Source organism: Oncorhynchus mykiss, chromosome 4, assembly GCF_013265735.2.
Source record: "Oncorhynchus mykiss isolate Arlee chromosome 4, USDA_OmykA_1.1, whole genome shotgun sequence".
In the NCBI taxonomy this organism is placed as follows: Eukaryota; Metazoa; Chordata; class Actinopteri; order Salmoniformes; family Salmonidae; genus Oncorhynchus; species Oncorhynchus mykiss.
The window spans coordinates 21370699-21395186 of NC_048568.1; the positions used below are offsets into that span (position 1 = coordinate 21370699).

At 41.3% G+C, this 24488-nt stretch overlaps 1 pseudogene; it reads left to right on the forward strand.

The window, feature by feature from the left end:
• The first annotated feature begins 1083 nt into the window (after positions 1 to 1083).
• Positions 1084 to 24091, forward strand: LOC110521058 (annotated as a pseudogene).
• Positions 24092 to 24488: the final 397 nt, after the last annotated feature.

The following is a 24488-nucleotide window of genomic DNA, read 5'->3' on the forward strand; positions in this document are numbered from 1 at the left end:
AGAGATGAACGTATTTTGGTGCGAGAAGTGCAAATCAATCCCAGAACAACAGCAAAGGACCTTGACCTATGTCCACAGTAAAACGAGTCCTATATTGACATAACCTGAAAGGCTGCTCAGCAAGGAAGAAGCCATCACTCCAAAACTAACATAAAATAGCCAGACTACGGTTTGCAACTGCACATGGGGACAAAGATCGTCCTTTTTGGAGAAATGTCCTCTGGTCTGATGAAACAAAAATAGAACTGTTTGGCCATAATGACCATTGTTATGTTTGGAGGAAAAAGGGGGAGGCTTGCAAACTGAAGAGCACAATCCCAACCGTGAAGCACGGGGTTGGCAGCATCATGTTGTGGGGGTGCTTTGCTGCAGGAGGGACTGGTGCACTTCACACAATAGATGGCATCATGAGGAAGTAAAATTATGTGGATATATTGAAGCAACATCTCAAGATATCAGTCAGGAAGTTAAAGCTTGGTCGCAAATGAGTTTTCCAAATGGACAATTGACGCTAAGCATACTTCCAAAGTTGTGGCAAAATGGCTTACGGACAACAAAGTCAAGGTATTGGAGTGGCCATCACAAAGCCCTGACCTCAATCCTATAGAAAATTTGTGGGCAGAATTGAAAAAGCATGTGCGAGCAAGGAGGCCTACAAACCTGACTCAGTTACACCAGCTCTGTCAGGAGGAATGGGCCAACATTCACCCAACTTATTGTGGGAAGGCTACCTGAAACGTTTGACCCAAGTTAAACAATTTAAAGGCAATACTACCAAATACTAATTGAGTGTATGTAAACTTCTGACCCAATGGGAATGTGATGAAAGAAATAAAAGCTGAAATAAATCATTCTCTCTAATATTATTCTGACATTTCACATTCTTAAAATAAAGTGGTGATACTAACTGACCCAAGACAGCTAATTTTTTACTAGGATTAAAAGTCAGGAATTGTGAAAAACTGAGTTTAAATGTATTTGGCTGTTGTATGTAAACTTCCGACTTCAACTGTATACATATGTTCCTCCTCAAGCCTCTGTAACACCTGGAAAATGTACCTGTAGGTGTACTGAGATATATAAATGGATCAACCTGATAAGATTACATACATACATTTGTTTATATCAGTAGCTGCTGCTGCTGCTGCTGGTGTGGTGGCTGAGGAAGTGGAGGCTGCTGGTGTGGTGGCTGTGGAGGCCGCACCTGCTGGTGTGGTGGTTGTGGAGGCTGCACCTGCTGGCGTGGTGGCTGTGGAGGCCGCTGGTGTGGCGGCTGTGGATGCTGCACCTGCTGGTGTGGTGGTTTTGGAGGTTGAGGCTGTTGATGTAGTGGCTGTGGAGGCTTACACCTCTGTTTTGACCCGTTCATCCTTTCTACCAATCCATTCATCTGGGGATGGTACGTTGAGCAGAGACTTCTTCAGATCGGCAGAGCCTTGCAGACATTTTAGTTGATCTTTTTTTATAAAAGGGGATTTTTTTTTAGAAAGCTGAAGACATTTAAACCAATATTTAAGTTGAGTAACACAGTTACTATTTACCTCATTGACAAACTCCTTCCCTTGGTCTGTGAGTATACGTTTTGGAGCCTCAAACTGATAGAGGTCTGTGACCTCCTTAGCAGACTTTGTGCAGAGGGGGTATGCCTGTGGCCATTTAGTGAGGTGGTCAATCATAACACAGATGTACTGGTGTCCGCTGTCCGTCTGTGTCAGTTTGCCGATAAGGTCCATCCCAAGTAGTTCAAATGGCTGAGTGACCTTGAGGAAACATTGAACACACTTTACATTAGGTGTGTATTAGCTATGCTATAAGTATATATCAACACCTGTAGTAACAACACTGTAGATGGAATTGCTATGTAATTAACCTATCTGTTAGGTTAGGGTCATCTACATCACATGTGCTAAGACACGCACAAACTTACACACACAGAAAAACAACTGGCTTTAGTGGCTCTCTCCAGGCAACCAGGGCAATAAATCAGAAGAGTGACAGGGGGAGAGGTCTCCACACCCACACAATCCCTCACAGTTCTACTGTGAAACCTGACACCTTCACACTAGTGTTTGAGTCAATTTCTCAAGAAAGTACACAGGATTGCTAGCCACCAGGTCCAGACATTACCACCTGGAAAACTATCCATGTCCAATTTGAAAAAATGTGAGGCACAGCAGAGGCACCAATCAGATTTGACTCAGTCCTATACCGTGTATCCACCTATAACCTATACTGCTAAACTGCAATTATATAGCTGTTCCTGAGTAACTGCAATGTTGTTTTGACAGGTAAGCTAAAGTTATGTAATGACATAGTAACAAATGTACACTAAATGTAAAATGTTAACATTATGACTTTATATTCTCAAAATAAATATATGACATTTTGTAAATGCACATACCACTATTGGAGTGTACTCCACCTCCTGTTTTATAGATGTCATGCTGGCCAGGCAAGGTACACATTGTGACACCTGATTGAAGGAGGAAAAATAGTAGGACTGATAGAGCTATAGTTTTCAAACGTGTTTCAATAGTTCTCAATAGCAATTGCCAACTATTAAAACAAACGCAAAAACATCTGCATATTTTTTCACAAGAAGTATCAGAATAGAATAGCCAGTTTCATTTAGATAAGAGGAAGTTAGACAAACAGGTAATTATAAATCTATGTCAGCGGACATCCCTGGCCAATAAAATATTTTTGAGATTGCATCTCTTGTTTTTTTGTCCACAAGGAGTCCCAATGCTGGTGCATGGAACTCAACAAAGATGTCGGCCTCCTCAGCAAAGTCTATGCTTTCTGGTTCTTTGTTTTTGGCCGGGTATGATTCTCAATCAGGGTCAGCTGTCTTCCGTTGTCTCTGATTGGGAATCATACTTAGGCAGCCTTTTTTCCTTTTCTCATTTGTGGGTTGCAGTCTTCGTTTAATGCATGTATAGCCTTACGGAGCTTCACGTTCGTTTTTGTTGTTTATTGTTTTGTTGGCGACATTTTAAAAAATAAAGGAAAATGTACACTCACAACGCTGCACCTTGGTCCGGTCATCTTCAAGACGACGCTCGTGACAATATTTTGATAAAAGGATAATCTATGAAACTATGACATTAGATAAATCACTCATCCGTTTGGATTTGATAGTCATATGCACAGATGCATTATTAATCCCAATGTTAAATTAAATGATCGCAGTTTAACACAAGTAGATCTTACCTTGATATCACAAAACAGTTTTGTAAACTACAAATTAACACAACAACATCGAATTGACACAAGATTTGCGACTAAAAGGCTGATCTCTGAGGAAGATTGAGGGCATAGGGTTTAAATGACTAGACTTGGCCTGGTGTCGTAACGGTTTCGAATTGCTATAAGACGATATAATAAATATTATAGTCATGATGGTAGATAAGATAACGGTTTGATAGTTTCAGACCAATTAATAACGGAATAATCAACAGATAAAGTGTACTTGTAAGTCTCGCCTCACCTTCTACAACAAAATGAATGGCCTTTTTCTGAAAACGTTTTTTTTCATCCTTGGTCAAGCCCACGGGATAGCCACCATTGCTTTTGTAATTGACAAAGTTACTATAGGTTGCAGGATCCATTCTTCTGAAAACATCAGTTTCGAAATTAAATCAATCAACTGTGTTCTAATAATCTGCAACGTCATGACATTTAAGCAAGTTGTGTAATTTGGATAACATTGCCTAATGTCAGTCTTCAATGAAGCACTTGTTGTTGTTTTACTGATAGGTCAATCGCAAATGAGAAGTATTGCGTAGTGGAGGTAGGCCTGACGTCTTCCATGATATGTTGTGACACTTTAAAAAAATTAAAAATAAAAACTCTTCAGTATGAAAGCCATTAACACTAAAATTAGGTACTCTATCACAAAAAGAGGCTTTAGCACCTCACAGAAAGTGTACATACAAACTTATCATTTCATTCTTAATCATCTGTGATGCTGACAATATACAGTATGTTTTTCATAACAGTGTAGCCATATCACCTTATTAGTCATAAGACGAATGAGTCTGTATGTATGTGTATGTGTTATATGTTGGATTTGGACAAGCCACAGTGATGGAAAATAAATTGGTTTGTTCTGTCGTTATTGTATATCATGATATTTGTGAGACAAGACAATACCATATGTTATGATTAAAAAGACAAACCAAACCTGTTGTGTCATTTGAGGTTAAGTGAATATACAATGCTCTTCTGTCACAAACTTGTGTAATAATCTATTAAGTCTAAGGCACACCAAACATATATACTGTACCTAATCACATTTTCCTCCTAGTGCCCAAAGCAATACTGAATCACTGATCAATCCAAATGCAGACGAAAATTACGTAATTATTCAGTCATGTTTTTGGACCAAATGTGAGACTGTGTAGATCCCTAAATCTAAAAGATTGGATTAATGTTGAAATGTCAATCCCTTGTAACCAAGGATTGGTCTGTGAGAGGAGTCGTTTGGCCACAGTTGGACCACAAACTTCTTGTTGTTACTATCTTAATCTTACTATGAGTCTTGTGTGACATAAATTGACAAGATCGCCAGCAGAGTGGAAAAGAACATTGTGGCAAAGGGCATTGTGACATATGCTGTAGTGAGAAAGTTGGAGAATAAGCATGGCTGTACTTGCCAAATTCTGATGATGATGATCATTTCGTGAATGATTTATCCACATTGTGACGTCTCAAAGATGTCATAATACCGTCTGTATAGGCTAGTAACACATGCAATTTTCCTCCTCTGTGACATCATCAGATACATAATCACTATTTACTCACTGCTCCTGATCAGACACGATCAGCCGAAATGTGCCCACTGGCACAGAGCAAGATGATGCATGGCAGACAGAAGCAATCCCTGATGACAACAATGCTTACAGATAACCACAACATTCCCAGTAACAAGCCAATGGACCATTTCCAGAATGTCTTAATTTATGGAATATTGCCATCAAACATAGACATTTTTAAGACTTCAGTTTATTGTCTGGAGGTAACTGTAACGTTGCCTTCACAATAGTCTACTCTATAGTAGAATGGCGCCGGAAAGTATGGCTGATGTTTTACGTGCTTAAAAAATAAGTTACGAACAACGCAAAAAATATAATAATAATAAAACAGTTGTTTAAACTGTTTTATTTTGTTTGTTTTTTTGCGTTGTTCGTAACTTATTATTTAACTCATTTTGTACATGATGTTGCTGCTACCGTCTCTTATGACCAAAAATAACTTCTGGACATCAGAACAGCGATTACTTACCAGGAACTGGAAGAAGCTTTTTCCATTAACGAGTCCGACGTGGAGGATATACTGCTTTCCCGGGAATGGGCCTAAATCACTGTCTGTCATAATGGTGGGTGTAGCTGGTGTGTGCAGGCAGGCGCAGGAGAGCAGAGAATTGGGAGCAACGTAACTTCGCTCAGAATAATGAATGGTGCAAGGTACAACACTACACTTGCCCAAACACAAACACACGAACATCCATTTTTACGCACGGGCCAAAAACAGCACCAGTCGAAATAACCAGTCACCAACATTACCAAACATGACAATAACAATCCCGCACAACACCATGGGTGTCACGACCCTTGGGGTTCTCTATGGTGCAGTAAGTCAGAGTGTGACTAGGGGGTGTTCAAGTACTATATTTCTATGATGGTGTGAGTATGGTTCCCAATTGGAGGCAGCTGATCATCGTTTCCTCTAATTGGATATCATACTTAATGTGGTCCTTTTCCCACCTTGTGGGAAATTGTTTTGTTTTCAGTTAGTGTCTTAGTGTGCTCTGTACTGTACGTTCGTTGATTCTTTGTTGTTTTTGTTAAGTTTGACTTAGTAATAAAGTATGTGGAACTCTAAACACAATACACCTTGGCCCGCTCCTTTTGACGGATGTGACAATGGGGGAAACAGAGGGTTAAATACATCAACAATAATTAGGGGAATGAAAAACAGTAGAAACAAAGACAAAACAAATGGAAAATGAAAAGTGGTTCGGCGATGGCTAGTAGACCGACAATGTTAAATGTGCAACCAGAAGGGGGAAAAAACTCTAGACCACCTTTACTCCATACACAGAGATGCGTACAAAACTCCCTCACCCTCCATTTGGCAAATCTTACCATAATTCTATCCTCCTGATTCCGGTTTACAAGCAAAAATTAAAGCAGGAAGCACAAGTGACTAGATCAATTAAAAAGTGGTCAGATGAAGCAGATGCTAAGCTACAGGACTGTTTTGCTAGCACAGACTGGATTATGTTCCGGGATTCTTCTGATGGCATTGAGGAGTACACCACATCAGTCACTGGCTTCATCAACAAGTGCTTCGATGACGCTGTCTCCACAGTGACTGTGCGTACATACCCCAACCAGAAGCCATGGATTACAGGCAACATCCGCACTGAGCTAAAGGGTAGAGCTGCCGCTTTCAAGGAGCGGGACTCTAACCTGGAAGCTTATAACAAATTCCACTGTGCCCTCCGACAAACCATCAAACAGGCAAAGCATCAATACAGAACTAAGATTGAATCGTACTACACCGGCTCCGACACTTGTTGATGTGGATTGGCTTGCAAACTAGTACAGACTACAAAAAGGTAAGCACAGCCGAGAGCTGCCCAGTGACGCAAGCCTACCAGACGAGCTAAATTACTTCTATGCTTGCTTCAAGGCACTGAAACATGCATCAGCGCATCAGCTTTTCTGGACAACTGTGTGATCACACTCTCCGTAGCCGATGTGAGTAAGAACTTTAAACAGGTCAACATCCAGAAGGCCAAACGGATTATCAGGACGTGCACTCCTAGCATGCGCTGACCAACTGGCAAGTGTCTTCACTGACATTTTCAACCTGTCCCTGACTGAGTCTGTAATACCAACATGTTTCAAGCAGACCACCATAGTACCTGTGCCCAAGAACACTAAGCTAACCTGCCTAAATGACTACTGACCCGTAGCACTCACGTCTATAGCCATGTAGTGCTTTGAAAGGCTGGTCATTGCTCACATTAACTCCATTATCCCAGAAACCCTAGACCCACTCCAATTCACTTACCGACCCAACAGATCCACAGAGGATGTAATCTCTATTGCACTCCACACTGCCCTTTCTCACCTGGACAAACTGGATCCTGGACATCCTGACGGGCCGCCCCAGGTGGTAAGGGTAGGTAACACACCCACTACGCTGATCCTCAAAACTGGGACCCCTCAGGGGTGTGTATTGAGTCCCCTCCTGTACTCCCTGTTCACTCATGACTGCACGGACTGAAATTATGTGTTCTTTGGACTATGAGTGCCCCTCATCTCCTTCTTTTGAGTTGAAGTGTTGTGCAGGGTCCAGCTGAGGTCCAGTCATACACTACATGGCCAAAGGTATGTGGACACCCACTCGTCGAACATCTCATTCCAAAATCAAGGGCCTTAATATGGAGTTGGTCCCCCATGTGACGCCAGCATCCACTCTTCTGGGAAGGCTTTCCACTAGATGTTGGAACATTGCTGCAGGGACTTTCTTCCACTCAGCCACAAGAGCAGTAATGATATCAGGCACTGATGTTGGGCGATTAGGCCTGGCTCGCAGTTGGCATTCCAATTCATCCCAAAGGTGTTCGATGGGGTTGAGGTCAGGGCTCTGTGCAGGCGGTTACGGTTGACTGGGGCAGCTCTAGCAGGACGAACTGACTTGTTGGAAAGGTGGCATCCTATGGCGGTACCACTTTCAAAGTCATTGAGCTCTTCACTAAGGCCATTCTACTGACAATGTATGTCTATGGAGATTGCATGGCTGTGTACTCAATTTTCATATACCTGTCGGCAATGGGTGTGGCTGAAATAGCCAAATCCACCAATTTGAAGGGGTGTCAACATACTTTTGTATACACAATGTGTTTGTTATTGTAACAGGGTTTGCCTCAAGTTAATAATATTCCTGTCACCACGCCAGACTGGCCAGCCCATATTTTTTTTTACAGTAGGTGTATTCCTGTCCCTTGTGCGCAGGGCTCAGGGCGGATGGGAACGGTGTGCAGCAAGGAAGGCTGAGGAGAAATATTCTCATTAATGATGACTAAGTAATGTCCAGGGAAATGAATGTCTATGAGGAAAGAATTGCCTGCCCAGGAAAAACATTGTTAGGGCCCTAGTTATAGGCAATTCCTGTTCAGTTTATGTGGTCGGGAAAATCTCAGGGTTTAGTCATGTCTAATGCAAGAGAAACCTGAACGTGGTGTGACACTGCTTGGCTCTAGTAAGCATTGATTTAAGGTTACAAGTTAAAGTCCTTTGAAGAGGCTAGTAAACATACCAGTGGAAAGCTGGGATTGGTACATCATTTTTTAAAAACTTTTAAATAAATGATTTATACCCCTTGATTCTTGAAGTATCTAATTTATAAATGCCTCCTGCGCTTAGTTCAACTGTCATACCCCATCAGAATCCAAAATATATGCTTGTTTTACTCAAATGTTTGTAAACAATGTAAATGCAAACCAAACAAAATCACATTTATTTGTCACATGCGCCGAATACAACTGGTGAAGTTCTTGCTTACCAGCTCTTCCCAACAATGCAGAGTTTAAAAGTAAAATAGTAACAGGAGGAATAAAATACACAAGAATGGAGCTACATACAGTAAGTAGCAGTACCAGATCAATGTGCAGAGGTACGAGGTATTTGAGGTAGATATGTACGTGAAGGCAGAGTAAAGTGACTAGGTATCAGGATAGATAATAATAAGGTATTTGAGGTAGATTTGTACATGAAGGCAGAGTAAAGTGACTAGGTATCAGGATAGATAATAATAAGGTATTTGAGGTAGATTTGTACATGAAGGTAGAGTAAAGTGACTAGGCATCAGGATAGATAATAATAAGAGTCAAATAAAGAATAGAGCAGCAGCAGCAAATGATGAGTGTAAAAGTGTGTCTGTGTGAGTGTGAATGTGTGGTGTGTAATGTGTGTTTGTGTTGTGTCAGTCTGCCTGCCTGCCTGCCTGCCTGTGTTTTATGTGTGTGTGTGTGTAACGGATGTGAAACTGCTAGCTAGTTAGCGGTGGTGCGCGCTAAATGGCGTTTCAATCGGGGACTTCACTTGCTCTGAGACTTAGAAGTAGTAGTTCCCCTTGCTCTGCAAGGGCCGCTGCTTTTGTGGAGCGATGGGTAACGATGCTTCGTGGGTGACTGTTGTTGATGTGTGCAGAGGGTCCCTGGTTCGCGCCCGGGTATTGGCGAGGGGACGGTCTAAAGTTATACTGTTACATTGATGCTGTTGACCCGGTTCACTGGTTACTGCGGAAAAGGAGGAGGTCAAAAGGGGGGTGAGTGTAACGGATGTGAAACCGCTAGCTAGTTAGCGGTGGTGCGCGCTAAATAGCGTTTCAATCGGTGACGTCACTTGCTCTGAGACCTTGAAGTAGTGGTTCTCCTTGCTCTGCAAGGGCCGCGGCTTTTGTGGAGCGATGGGTAACGATACTTTGTGGGTGACTGTTGTTGATGTGTGCAGAGGGTCCCTGGATCGCACCCGGGTATGGGCAAGGGGACAGTCTAAAGTTATACTGTTACATGTGCATGTAAACAAACAAACACTGTACAGCCTCAAAACATGGTTAAAACTATAATTATCATACCAGTCGCTGCATCCATAGCTCTGTCTATGAATTGGAGAGTGGTTACATCGTTTGAACTGCAGATTGGTGCTTTAACTTCGAGACCACAAACTAAATTATTCGGAACTCAGTTTAACAGATGTAAGATCTTAATTTGAGCCAGTTTGCTACAACAGGAAAATAATGTGAATTATTATGTGGATTATAAATAATGGACATTTTTGCAGGGATTGATACATTTTTTGTTAGGGTAAATCAAGTGAAAATTACAAACTTTAGAAGCTTTATAAAAACTCAAATACACAACAACTTGCATTTTCTGTGGTGCAGGAAGATTCTGAGCAACAAAAGAGTGATCAAATTAAGATCCTACACCTCTATCTACTTGTCTACTGATTCCACTCTCAAAGTTACCACACGGGTTTGCCTGCAATTTACCTACCTCATCCCCATACTGTTTTTATTTATTTACTTTTCTGCTCTTTTGCACACTAGTATCTCTACCTGCACATGACCATCTGATCATTTATCACTCCAGTGTTAATCTGCTAAATTGTAATTATTCGCCTACCTCCTCATGCCTTTTGCACACAATGTATATAGACTCATTAAAAAACAATAAAAAAAAATATTATACTGTGTTATTGACTTGTTTATTGTTTACTCCATGTGTAACTCTGTGTTGCTGTCTGTTCACACTGCTATGCTTTATCTTGGCCAGGTCGCAGTTGTAAATGAGAACTTGTTCTCAACTAGCCTATCTGGTTAAATAAAGGTGAAATAAAAATAAATCAATAAAAACTACCAGTAGTCTGTGTAGGTAGGATGAAGGCAAAGGCTACGACATGTCAGGGTTTGTTTTTCTGTCCCTGGAGTTCTATTAGCCTGATTTAAATATCCCTTCTTTTTGCATGTACCGAGTGACACAAAACAATTGCTGGAAACACATTCCAATGTGTTTATACATAGGTCAATAAACCATCCTGTTGTACACCAAACCTCTCAGTTATTTTCTCAGTAGTAAATGAAATCTGTCAAAAACTAGAGCCTCTGTGTGATTTCCTATTGGAGAAGCCCTATTTTACAAACTTAGGGCTGGCTGTCTCTGAAAACACATTCCACCACAGGATATGTTCTAACTGAACATCCACTGTCTCCCCGTCCATCTCCTTCCATTCAACAGTCTCACTCTGAGATCTAGGAAAATATTAATTATGACCGGATTCTGAGACTCAAACCCCCAGGAATAAAATTTTAACTCAGCCTACCCAAGAGATGGAATTTGTTATCCATTAACCACAGTTTTTCAAAACTCACTTTTGTTTGAGTCTATGTTGTGTATTTTGTACGAATAAACATTTTTATGATTGCCGCCATGGGTTTAAGTTAGGTGAAGTTCACTCACTTGATGATTAACATTGCCTGAGACCTGAAAACTAATCTCTAAGCCCTTCCAACTCAAGTCTTGACCTCAAAGCCAGTTCCACTGCATTTTTTAATTGTTCCCCTCTAACACGAGTGTGCAATTAATTATCAGGTAGAACAGAAAACCAGAAGGGTCCGGACCATAGGGTAAAATTATTATAACCCTGCTCCAGGCTTAAGCTCACGTTTGATACCCATGCAGTCAGTCCTGGTTTCTTTTGAAATCACTTCATCATCTCTGATGAACATATCTTCATGCTGAGCAAGCTTTGTTGCTAACAAGGTTTTCACACTTACTAGACTTTTTGCTAAACTTCGGCTAATCATACAGGATTACTACAATATAAACTTGCAAACTTGTCATGACCGTAAATATTGCTTTCAAAACACCATTGTCAAGATTAACTATTACACCATATAATAGATTAAATATTTGCTCATATTTTCACATTACACCTACCTCAGTATATTGACCAGTTTTGGGACAGTTGCTAGGTGGGGGGGGGGGGGGGGGGGGGGGGTTCGATGAAGACGCATGGTATTTTTCTTGTTTAAACTTAAGTGAGCTGTGGAGGAGTGATGTGATCTAAGAGTCCCGTGAGGCCATTTCCTGCCATTGAGTCGGTGGATCTACCTTTCCTCCCGTTCTAACACAGGACATGATTTACACTACAATTATTATCTGTGCCTCTCAGGCAGCGAAATACAATATCCTCACAGTGAGTTCCTTGAGGCAGAGGGTCAAAGAGGGTCAGAGAGGGTCAACAAAGCAAAGCAAGGTAAGCTTAGACTGTGGCAGACAGAATACCAAAATATGACTGGCTGGGTTGAGTCCACTAGCAATAGCATGAGGCATGCCAAATAATTTTGAGAATAATTTCACTAGAATCATATTACGTGGTTTCAGGGTTGGACAATCACAACATAAACGTGAGTGAGTAAGACTTTTCATGTATTCATTACACATGGTACATTTCTGTGTCAAATTTGTGTCAAATTACACAACTGCAAGTTATGAGAAGATTGCAAATTGCTGCTCCTAAAATGCAATGTTTTTGTTAAGACAAAAATGTAAAGTTTCATGTTTTCAATATGGCATGTCTACATGTTCTTTAATAAATATATAAATATCTTCTTTCATCCTCCACAATCTATAGTTTTCCATTGACAACAACATGAGGGAATCTTTTTCAAGGGCATTTCGACCATTTCCATAAAGGTTATCATCAATGTAGAGTTGGTAGCCATCTCATCTCACCCATGATACATTATTTTCTGACAATGCTTCTTACTCAGAGAGAAATCACTCCCGGGTGGGTGTGTGGCACAGAGAAGGTTATCAGTACAGACCTCCTCCCTTTCTCCTCATGCTCAACTACACCCTGCAGGGGAAGACCTCCCATTTCCCCCATTACGAGTAGCCTACATCTAGATAAAACACTGTTGTACCCTGTGGCCACAAAGAACTGGTCCCTTTTGAGGTACTGCTTACTCAATGATATGCTTCAGATATGTTATTGGTGGCACCAGCAACGACGGAACTGGCTGTGTCAGAATGTGGCTATGCAAACACAAGCCAAGTAAGTGTTGGAAAGAACAGGCCCTGTTTCTTCCGTTCTGGATATCTTTGATTTTCCCAAAATAAACATTTCGCTGCAGACACATCTTGACGTTTTCACTAGTAAGTTTAATCAAATAGATATGCAAAACAGAGAAAACATTTTCCCAGGCATATCAAGAAGCCATCAATAATTCACAAACGCCACTACTTGTCATACAATGTCCATAATGGTCTTCATCGTGACGACCTCTTCGTCATGAAGACCACAGTAGGCCTAATCAAATGAGAGGGTTAGACAGATTTTGTTTCCATTGCATGAACAAAAGATTGCTTCCCCGAATGCCAAAGCCACCTCACTTCCACCCCATTTTCAATTTCTCTCACTTCATCCATTTTTATCAAGGGAAATACAGACACTGAAATAGCATGCCGTTTCTATCAACTGCTACCGTGAATTGTGGGGTGGCCTTAGAGGAAGTGAGCCCACCTTCCACGTCCTGTAGCACAATGTGTCACTCATGACTCACACTCTCCCCCTGGGAAGGGTCCCTCCCGCGAGTGATTATGTTCCTACTCCTCCCAGACAAACAGAGAGACCTAGAATCACTACATGGACACCTGCTCATAGAACATTTTATTCCAAAATCACGAGTTGGTCCCCCATTTGCTGCTATAACAGCCTCCATTCTTCTGGGAAGGCTTTCCACTAGATATTGGAACATTGCTGCGGGGACTTGCTACCATTCAGCCACAAGAGCATTACATGCTGACTAGACCAGGTACGTGCGTCCGCGTGCACAATCGCATGTTGATTTGGTCCTGACGAGATCAGGACACACTGGTTGAAATATCTTTGAACCAACTATATTAATTTGTGGACAGGTCAAAACACATGAAACATACATGGCCATTTAGCTAGCTAGCTTGCTGTTGCTAGCTAATTTGTCCTGGGATGTAAACATTGGGTTGTTATTTTACTTGAAATGCACCAAGGTCCTTTTTTTCCTGGATCTTTGTAGAATTTTGGCCCATTTTGAGTCACACAAAAGTGTGTGTTCTCTACTCCGACAATTAATCCACAGGCATGTTGTCCGGTCCTCTGGCAGTCTCTATGGGGGTGCCACAGGGTTCAATTCTTGGTCCGACTCATTTCTCTGTATATATCAATGATGTTGCTCTTGCTGCGGCCGATTCCCTGATCCATCTCTACGCAGACGACACCATTCTGTATACTTCTGGCCCTTCCTTGGACACTGTGCTATCTAACCTCCAAACGAGCTTCAATGCCATACAACACTCCTTCCGTGGCCTCCAACTGCTCTTAAAAGCTAGTAAAACCAAATGCATGCTTTTCAACCGTTCGCTGCCTGCACCCGCACGCCCGACTAGCATCACCACCCTGGATGGTTCCGACCTAGAATATGTGGACATCTATAAGTACCTAGGTGTCTGGCTAGACTGTAAACTCTCCTTCCAGACTCATATCAAACATCTCCAATCCAAAATCAAATCTAGAATCGGCTTTCTATTTCGCAACAAAGCCTCCTTCACTCACGCCGCCAAACTTACCCTAGTAAAACTGACTATCCTACCGATCCTTGACTTCGGCGATGTCATCTACAAAATGGCTTCCAATACTCTACTCAGCAAACTGGATGCAGTTTATCACAGTGCCATCCACTTTGTTACTAAAGCACCTTATACCACCCACCACTGCGACCTGTATGCTCTAGTCGGCTGGCCCTCGCTACATATTCGTCACCAGACCCACTGGCCCCAGGTCATCTACAAGTCCATGCTAGGTAAAGCTCCGCCTTATCTCAGTTCACTGGTCAAGATGGCAACACCCACCCGTAGCACGCACTCCAGCAGGTGTATCTCACTGATCATCCCTAAAGCCAACACCTAATTTGGCCGCCTTTCCTTCCAGTTCTCTGCTGCCTGTTACTGGAACGAATTGCAAAAATCGTTGAAGTTGGAGACTTTTATCTTCCTCACCAACTTTAAATATTTGCTATCTGAGCAGCTAACCGATCGCTGCAGCTGTACATAGTCCATCTGTAAATAGCCCACCCAATTTACCTACCTCATCCCCATACTGTTTTTATTTATTTACTTTTCTGGTCTTTTGCACACCAGTATCTCTACCTGCACATGACCATCTGATCATTTATCACTCCAGTGTTAATCTGCTAAATTGTAATTATTCGCCTACCTCCTCATGCCTTTTGCACACAATGTATATAGACTCTTTAAAAAAAATTATACTGTGTTATTGACTTGTTTATTGTTTACTCCATGTGTAACTCTGTGTTGCTGTATGTTCAGACTGCTATGCTTTATCTTGGCCAGGACGCAGTTGTGCATGAAAACTTGTTCTCAACTAGCCTACCTGGTTAAATAAAGGTGAAATAAAAAATGAAAAAAATGTAAAGATAAAAGGGGAAACTTAGTTAGTTTCTAGTAATATCTCCTCCTTCAGTCGTCGTCTTCTTCTTCTTCTTCGGACTTTATATGGTGGTTGGCAAACATATTTAAGGTGCATTACCACCACCAACTGGACTGGACTGTGGACCTCAGTTCATCTTGCAATCACCCATGTGGGTATATGCTCCTAAAAACCAATGAGGAGATGGGAGAGGCGGGACTTGCCATGCGTTAAGCGTCAAAAATAGAACCATGTTCTATTTTAGCGCCTGGCAACGCAAACGCTAGTTGACGCGAGCGAGCAGTTTGGATGAAATTATTGAATAACATGTATGTGTACATTTATTTTGCAATGCTCATGCACGTAACGCAGGTGGTGTGGTCAGCATGTTAGTGAGTTCGGGCATTGATGTTGGGCGATTAGTCCTGGTTCGCAGTTGGTGTTCCAATTCATCACAAAGGTGTTCGATGGAGATGAGGTCAGGGCTCTGCGCAGACCAGTCAAGTTCTTCCACACCGATCTCAACAAATAATTTCTGTATGGACCTCGCTTTGTGCACATGGTCATTGTCATGCTGAAACTGGAAAGGGTCTTCCCCCAAACTGTTGTCGCCTAGAATGTCATTGTATGCATTGTAGGCCTACCATGAACAACGATAAACAACCCCAGACCATTATCCCTCCTCCACCAAACTTTACATTTGGCACTATGCATCGGGGCAGGTAGCATTCTCCTGGTATCCGCCAAACCCAAATTCGTCCGTCGGACTGCCAAATGGTGAAGCGTGATTCATCACTCCAGAGAATGCATTTTCACTGCTCCAGAGTCCAATGGCAGCGAGCTTTATACCTTTCCAGTCGACACTTGGCATTGATCTTAGGCTTGTGTGCAGATGCTCGGCCATGGAAACCCATTTCCTGAAACTCACGACGAACAGTTCTTGTGTTGACGTTGCTTTGGAAAATCGGTAGTGAGTGTTGCAACCGAGGACAGACCATTTTTATGCGCTAAGTGTATCAGCACTCAGTGGTCACATTCTGTGAGCTTGTGAAGCTTACCACTTTGAAGCTGAACCATTGATGCTCCTAGAAGTTTCCACTTCAATAACAGCACTTACAGTTGACCGGGGCAGCTCTGGCAGGGCAGAAATTTGATAAACTGACTTGTTGAATATCAAGCATAATAAGATATTATTCCGAATTAATGTATTCAAATATAACCTAAAACGTGTTTAAATCACCTCATGAAGAATGTGTTTGTCCTCGTGTCCTCAGAATGTGCCATTTGGCTGCCCAATAGGCATTCTCATGAGAGAGAACCATGTAAACACAAGGAGAGAACTGAGCAAATTAGGCTGCATATCACTGAAAGATGTTATCTACGTTTTTGATGTCATTGATGTGTTTTCAATGTGTTTCTTATTTAAATGCTAGTTTTGCCATATGTGCGTAATTTGGCTATAGCTTACTATAAATATACATTTCGTGTGTATGTTGTGTGTGCACGTGTCAGTTCAATGTCTAGGTTTGATTTACATTTGGTTGAGTTGTCAACTAACGTGAATTCAACATGAAAAAAAATCGCCATGTTAGATTTAGTTAATGGTTGGGTGAAAATGTTACTTTTTGCAAATCTAATTAGTTTTCCACGTTGATTCAACCTCAACACATTGATATTTGGGGTTGAAATGAGATGGAAACAATGTTGATTCACCCAGCTGTTACCCAGTGGCTGGTTGTTTAGCATGATAGGCAGGTTAAGAGAGAACTTGTTTGTTCTTGGTCAGCAACTACGCCATCCAGAAAGGAACTTCCTTCCTTGATCAATCGAAGACATGGAGGGAGGCTTATATAAATGGGAGTTATCGGCAGTCTTAACGTTCATTCTGCAACTCAAGCCATGCCTAATAGACGAGTAGCCTACATCTAAATTCTATGCGATTTTTTATATTTAGTTTGAGGCGTAGGAGATTGTTTAAAAAAAATGTGGGATACAGTAGCAATACTCGTTGCCCTGACGTTCCTTTTGAGAGTGAACGGGGAAGCCCCCCTCGTCGGATACTGCATGGGGAAGCAGTGCTTTGCCGTTTTCCAGGACCAAGCTAACTTTGGAACCGCTCAAAAACGTTGTGAGGAAAATAATAATGGATATTTAATGACAGTTCGATCTTTGATATCACATAGCATCCTTTTAATATTACTTGGTATTCATACAGGAGATTATTGGATTGGTTTACATTTACCAAGCGGGCAATGCCCCGACCAAGCATCGTTTTTACGAGGGTACAGGTGGATAACTGGAGATAATGAAACCAAATTCCAGAACTGGGGGCGCTTTGAAGATGTCTGTTCTTCAAAATGCATTTCGGTATCAAAATACGACTTTGTGTGGAAGGAACAACCATGCGAAAGTAAAGTAGATGGATATATTTGTGAATATAAACTTGACAGTCCCTGCCAACATGTAATTGTAAAAGGGGACGAATCAGTTCTGTATGAGACTCCGTTGGGATTCAAGGGCGAGAACCTACTGACATTACCCCTCGGAACCACTGCAACGCTCAAATCCATCGGGTCGAAGTATATCTGTCTATCTGAACAGTGGCTACAAGCACCGTGGAGTTGCGAGGTATTCAAAGGTGGCTGTGCGCATGACTGTTCCTCAGTTAATACTAAACCTGTATGCACCTGCCCACCTGGAAAAACTCTCCAGGACAATAACGTCACATGTGAAGATGCGCAAAATGACCCCTGCCTTGACTCAGGATGCGCACATCTCTGCCAAAAAAAAGATGACAGCTACACTTGCATGTGTCAGCATGGGTATGCACTGGCAGAAGATGGGAAGCATTGCAAAGACATTGATGATTGTGTCGATAACAGACAGTGCCCTGGACATAACATTAAGTGTGTCAATACTGTTGGTGGATTTAAATGCGAATGCCATAAGGGATATGTGTTTGAAAATGACAAATGCGTCGATGAAGATGAATGCTCCATGGGTCCATGTGACCACGAATGCAGAAACACAATAGGCAGTTACAATTGCTCCTGTTGGGATGGATTCATAAGAATGACCGAAGACACCAACCGGTGCCAATTTGTTTGTTTAGCCGAGTGTTCCCCAGAATGTGACCCAAGTAAACCACATCATTGCAACTGTCCAAATGGTTACATACTCGATGACAAAAATGGGAAGTCAATTTGTGTTGACATAGATGAATGTGAGATGGATGAGTGCCATCATAATTGTACAAATACGTATGGAGGTTACCTGTGTTCTTGTGATGAGGGATTCGACTTGGTTGGTTTCAATGATTGTGTTGAGAGAGAACCGTCAAATGTTTCAGGTTTTACCATACCATTTACACCATTTGTTAAGCATCCAACTGAGCGCCCTTCCACTGTAAAGGCTGGGGGTCTTCTTGGAATTATAGTATGCATTGTCATTGTTATTTTGGTGATGGTTGTACTTATTCACCTGATACTAAAACGTCGAGGTAATTTAGACATTGCTTTCGAAAGCCAAGATTTTGGTAATCACGATTTGCAACAAGTCACAATGGATAAGTACAAAACATTATCATTTGACAGACAGTAGATATAGGACAATCAAAATTTTGTTGGATAACTTTGTCATTTTCATTGTCATTACCTTTTTACACGTCTGCAAAGGAGAATCAGATGTTTGAATGTTTTATATTTTTATTTCATACAGTTGTAGTAAACCTATCATAAATGTAATGGCTCCATAAGCATCTCATTACTGAAAATGCAGACCTGTCTAAGTAACCAATACAAAGTAGGCCTATAACTTGCAAATTATAATTTCTTCTTTTATATATACACTACCGTTCAAAAGTTTGAGGTCACTTAGAAATGTCCTTGTTTTTGAAAGAAAAGCACATGTTTTGTCCATTAAAATAACATAAAATTGATCAGAAATACAGTGTAGACCCCAAACGTTTGAACGGTAGTGTATATTAAATTGTCATTATTTGTGCGTCTTTTACGTTCTCACCACAATACCCAATCTTTTGTGAAGTGTGACCCCTTGTGGACTCTGAAAGAGGTTGCTTTCTGATGACGCTTATTTATCCTTATCGCTTAATAGTCAGCCTTTTTTCTTTGACTATAGCAAGGTTTCCAATCAATTGGCAACAGATTTTCGTGTGAATATTCTAGAATCTGCATAAGGAAAATATCTGCATTTTCCCACTAGTGGTATTTTACCACCTGCATTGCTTGCTGTTTGGGGTTTTAGGCTGGGTTTCTGTACAGCACTTTGAGATATCAGCTGATGTAAGAAGGGCTATATAAATTCACTTGCCTGGCCAATTGTAAGCCGCCCTATGGGACTCCCAATCACGGCCGGTTGTAATACAGCCTGGAATCGAACCAGGGTCTGTAGTGACGCTTCTAGCACTGAGATCAAATCGAACCAGGGTCTGTAGTGATTTGATCTCAGTGCTAGAGGCGTCACTACAGACTTCTGCTGTGGCTGCATCACAGTAAATGCTGTACAGCCACAGCAGATGTCGGATTGACCATGCAGAGCCTTTAAGGCTAATGCCATCACTCCAGTCCTCGAGTAAGCACAGCAGTACACAGTTTTATTGTAGCCCAGGACAAGTACACCTGATTCAACTTGTCACTTAATGAACGGTGCAGAATTATTATTTTTACTACAGATGGCTACATTGGTCCAGTAATGCAGGACTATTAAAGGCCCAGTGTACGACTTTTGTGAAAAAAACATATGTATTACTATTTTTTATTTATTCCGATTTTTTAGGGGGTGCTGCAGCACCCTCAGGACCCCTACTTCCTGCTGATATGGGTTATTATATCAATATTTGCACACACAATGTTTGCACTGCTATTTCTCATGTAATTAATTTTACTGACAAAAAGTTAACACACATATGGAACGAACAAATGATCTGTCCGCATTTATAAAATTGTACCAAAACTTCCTGTTTTCATTACAGCTGTCAGGATTTGTATTTGTTTTATAAGGTAGGACTTTACTCACATAAAAACATGGTTATAGGTACACATATAATCCATAGTAGATGTCTTCAGACCCAATATGCATAAATAATTTTTTTAAAGAAGGAGACCCATTCCGAATGGACCTGAAGACAGTCAGACCCGTTCCGAAAAGGACCGTGGAAAACAGACCCAAACAGACCCGTGCTGATTCGGATCAGAGAGACCCGTTCAGATCCGAGAGTAAGAGAGATAAAGAAACCTCTGACTAAAACAATAGTTGTCTACCTCACGGTTCAGCTGCCGGAGATTTGAGCAATAAATGTATCAAGGCATGGCATGCATATAGGCCTAGGAGTCCAAAGTATAATATTCATATTTAAAAATGTAAAAAACATATTAAAGGAGACAAGTTTAGGCCTAGCCCTGGAGAGACCGAGAGAAAGATAGAGATATGCCTGCGCCATGTTCCCAACATCAACATGGATTTCTTTATTGTCAGATAGGCTACTACTGCTATACAGATACATATAGGCGTAAAGAAGGAGGCTAATTCGTTAATTTTCGAATATAGAATATATTTTATAAAAGATAAGCATTATATTGTTAGATTAAGGGAGTAGGCTAACTCTGGTAGTCCTAAAACATTCTTCCTCACATCAAGTTCAACTGTCGGAGTCAGTTAGAGTGCAGGTGTGTACTGCCTTCATAGCCCTGCTGTAGGTACTGTAAGCCTAATAATATCCATACCACACCAAACCTTCACAAAAGTTGCTTACTTTTGATATTACCCTAATAAAGTTAAGTCAGTGTTTATCGGGAAAATACGAACAGGGTATTATATTGCAGCATTAAATTCATTACCAACAAAGGCATACCAAACAAATGACAGCAATTGGCTAATGCTATTTATTTTTACAACATTTTTACTTTTAACCTTAAACTAAATATGGAGCACAAAATTAAATAAAGAACTTAATTTAGCCCATTAAACTTTCTCAACAAAATGAAACAAAACAACTTTTGCATAGGCTATTTAAATTATTAAATGTTCCTAAAATAATGACAGATTTCCAAAAGCTAAATGTTGTTACTCGTTGCCAACTGAGGTCCAATTCCTTTAATTTGGCTTTTGGAAATCTGTCATGTTCACAAAGATCAGTGCAGGTTGAATTCCTTTCATCTGGTTACCATACAGATCTAGTGATACCAAGGAGACCAGTGGTCTGAGATAGTCACCTTGTAACACAGATTCAGTCAGGTCACAATTATTTAGCGAGAGAGTTCACATCATAGTCACATCCTAAATAGGATGAAAAGCTTATGTGAAGATGATTTGCTTGGCTTTCAAGGCAAACACTTTCAGCTACTTGACTTGAGCAGCATCCAACTGAATAGTATGACTCAATGTGGCTTTGACTGGGAAATATGCAGAAATCCCTTACGGAACATGTCCATGGAGATACTTGACTTACCGTCCAATGGATTCAATGTGGACAAGGCAAAACTGTTTTTCAGTGCAATCCGAGGAACCAAAATTCCCCATCTTATTCTGGAACACAGCACCATGGGGAAATCATTTTGTTTCAGCGACGTCAAAGACCCAGACAGGAAAACATTGAGGGCTTGAAGAATAGTGGTGTCAAGATTCTAGATTTGTCCAAATGCTTTATTTTTACTTTGCAATATGCAGTATTCAGTCCACTGAGAGAGGTACAGGACTTAACAATAGCCCAAAACAAAATGAACAAGATTGAGTTTTTTGGCCTACAATGGCTGAACCTGTCACACAATCTTATAGGGGAAATCTATTCTTACACATTTGAAAATCTACCCAGTATTTTAGAACTAGACTTATCGTACAACCATATTGGTGCATTGGGATATCAGGCATTTACAGGACTTCCACACCTGCAAGTCCTTGATCTTACAGAAAACTTTTTTCGTGATCTAGGTACAAATGGTTACCTTGCACCACTCCCAAACATCCAACTTCTTCGTTTGACTGATAGTAAGATCACATCCTTAGAAGGCCTCGCTGGCTTTGCTGATAGTACGATCATACTTAATATTCAAAACAACAGGGTAACTCATTTAGAGGATGTATATATACATTGTTTTAGCTAAATGAATGCATATAGCTTCTCTGGTATGGTAACAACTTCAAAAAGTGGTGCACCGTTAACAATAATATTTCAGTGCCAGCTGTGAACTATTTAAAGTTGCTTGAGCTAAGGAACACCGCTCTGCAGGTGATATGGGCACGGGGAGAGTGTTTGCATGTTTTTGAAAATCTTGCCAACCTTTTTAGTCTGGATTTAAAGCTTGAACTCCCTGCAGGCTCTCCCAGATGGTATATTTAAAGGCCTGATCTCTCTGGAAGAGATGAGATCTCCACTTCAACTTCCTCACATACCTCCAATCAGACATTTTCCCAGAGACTCTCAAAACACTTCACCTCTCTTACAATTCCTGGCCTCTCCTGACCCAGCCGCTTTCCATTCTCTCAGCTGGATCAACCTGTGTAGGAATCGATTCCACTGTGACTGCGGCCTGGAGGACTTTCTGACGTGGCTGAACAGGACTAACGTGCCTTTTCCAGACCCTGGCGTGGATGAATTCAGCTGTGATTTTTCCTCAAATCTCCATGGCATCAGCCTGTTGAATTACATCAGTCATATCATGTGAGTAGAATGACGAGGGGCTGGTTCAGGAGCTGAGGCTCTCGCTCTTTGTCTGCTCAGCCCTGATCACCGTCGGAACGATTGTTTTAGCCCTGTCTCCGTGGATACTTCTTCGAAGTTTACAAAAAGGTGATCGCCAGGATCCTGGAGGGCCCTAGGAAGGATCATCCTGCTGATGGGCCCCGGTAGGACGCTTACTTATGCTTCAGCAACAACGAATACAAGTGGGTAGAAACTGCCCTGTTGAAGAAGCTTGACTTTCAGTTGGCAGAGTGCAACATCCTCCACTGCTGCTTCGAGGCCAGAGACTTCATCCCAGGTGAAGATCACCTGTCCAACATCAGGGACTCCATATGGGGGAGCAGGAAGACTGTGTGTATCGTGTCTAAAGAGTTCCTTAAGGACGGCTGGTGCCTGGAGGCCTTTACCCTGGCTCCGAGCAGGATGCTGGAGGAGCTCAGAGATGTTCTCATCATGGTGATCGTGGGGAAAGTCCCCCATTACGGACTGATGAAATGCGAAGCCATTAGGACCTTTCTCCAGAAGAGGGAGTATCTACAGCGGCCGGAGGACACACAGGACATAGAATGGTTTTATGAGAAGCTTATGTCCAAGATTCTTAACGACAGGAAGATCAAAAAGGACACAGCCAAAGATAACAATGGTGATATCACACTTGTAAATATGCAAGCAGTTGGAACTTAAAGATGCACTCTCCAACTTTTGTATAATTTCAGGCAGCAGTTTTGAAAGTGGTGCTCACATTTTTTGTTGTTGCAATTCCTATCATATATTACAAATCCAATTCTTACTATATGTTACAAACACAGGAGGCTGCTGAGGGGAGAACGGCTCATAATAATGTCCAGAACGAAGCAAATGGAATGGCTAGAAATACATGGAAACCAACGCTGGTCCAAATGCCAATTTGAACTATGGGACTCCCAAGTTGTGATACAAGTTGTGATACAGCCTGGATTTGAACCAGGGTGTCTGTAGTGACACCTCATGCACTGAAATGCAGTGCTTTAGACATCTGCGCCACTCAGGAGCCCCTTCACTGTATTGTGAACTGTATTTTGAAATATGACATCATTTTTTGACTGTACAACATAAATCATTGTTACCATATTGATTACAGTCAAAACACAAGCATTTTCGCTACACCCGCAATAACATCTGCTAAACACGTGTATGTGACCAATTTAAATTGCATTTGAATGGAGAGGGTCCTCTGTATTTTGGCATAGCTCATTTTTTTACCACTAGATGGTAGACTCAACCTGTATTCACCAATCTTGGTCCTGTGAAATATGACCTGTTTAGTGTGTTTTATAGTGTGTACGTTGCAATTCTCTCCTATTATACATTTACACATTGTAATATAATTATTGTAAGAATTGTATTACTTTTAATTAAAACCATTAACACTTCAACAGCACTACTCTTATAAATTTGAATCATTCTGTGAACTTTTATACTGACTGCATTCTTTCACTTGTTCAGTCACTGTTTTTTTTAAATCCCCTATCTCCTCCCTATTTCCTCAATATAGAGTGTATGTCTGAAAACAGGATGCCACTGGACAGAGAAACTTCCTTCTGTAAGTATTTTTTATTTTTTTATTCAGATCCCCATTAGCTGTTGCTGATGTAGCAGCAACTCTATCTGGGATCCAAGTAAGGAGGAGCTGAGAATCAACTCATCCTCTCTCAGCAGTCACAGTGTTTGGGACTTGCATACGGAAACCTCTCCTGACCTGTGGT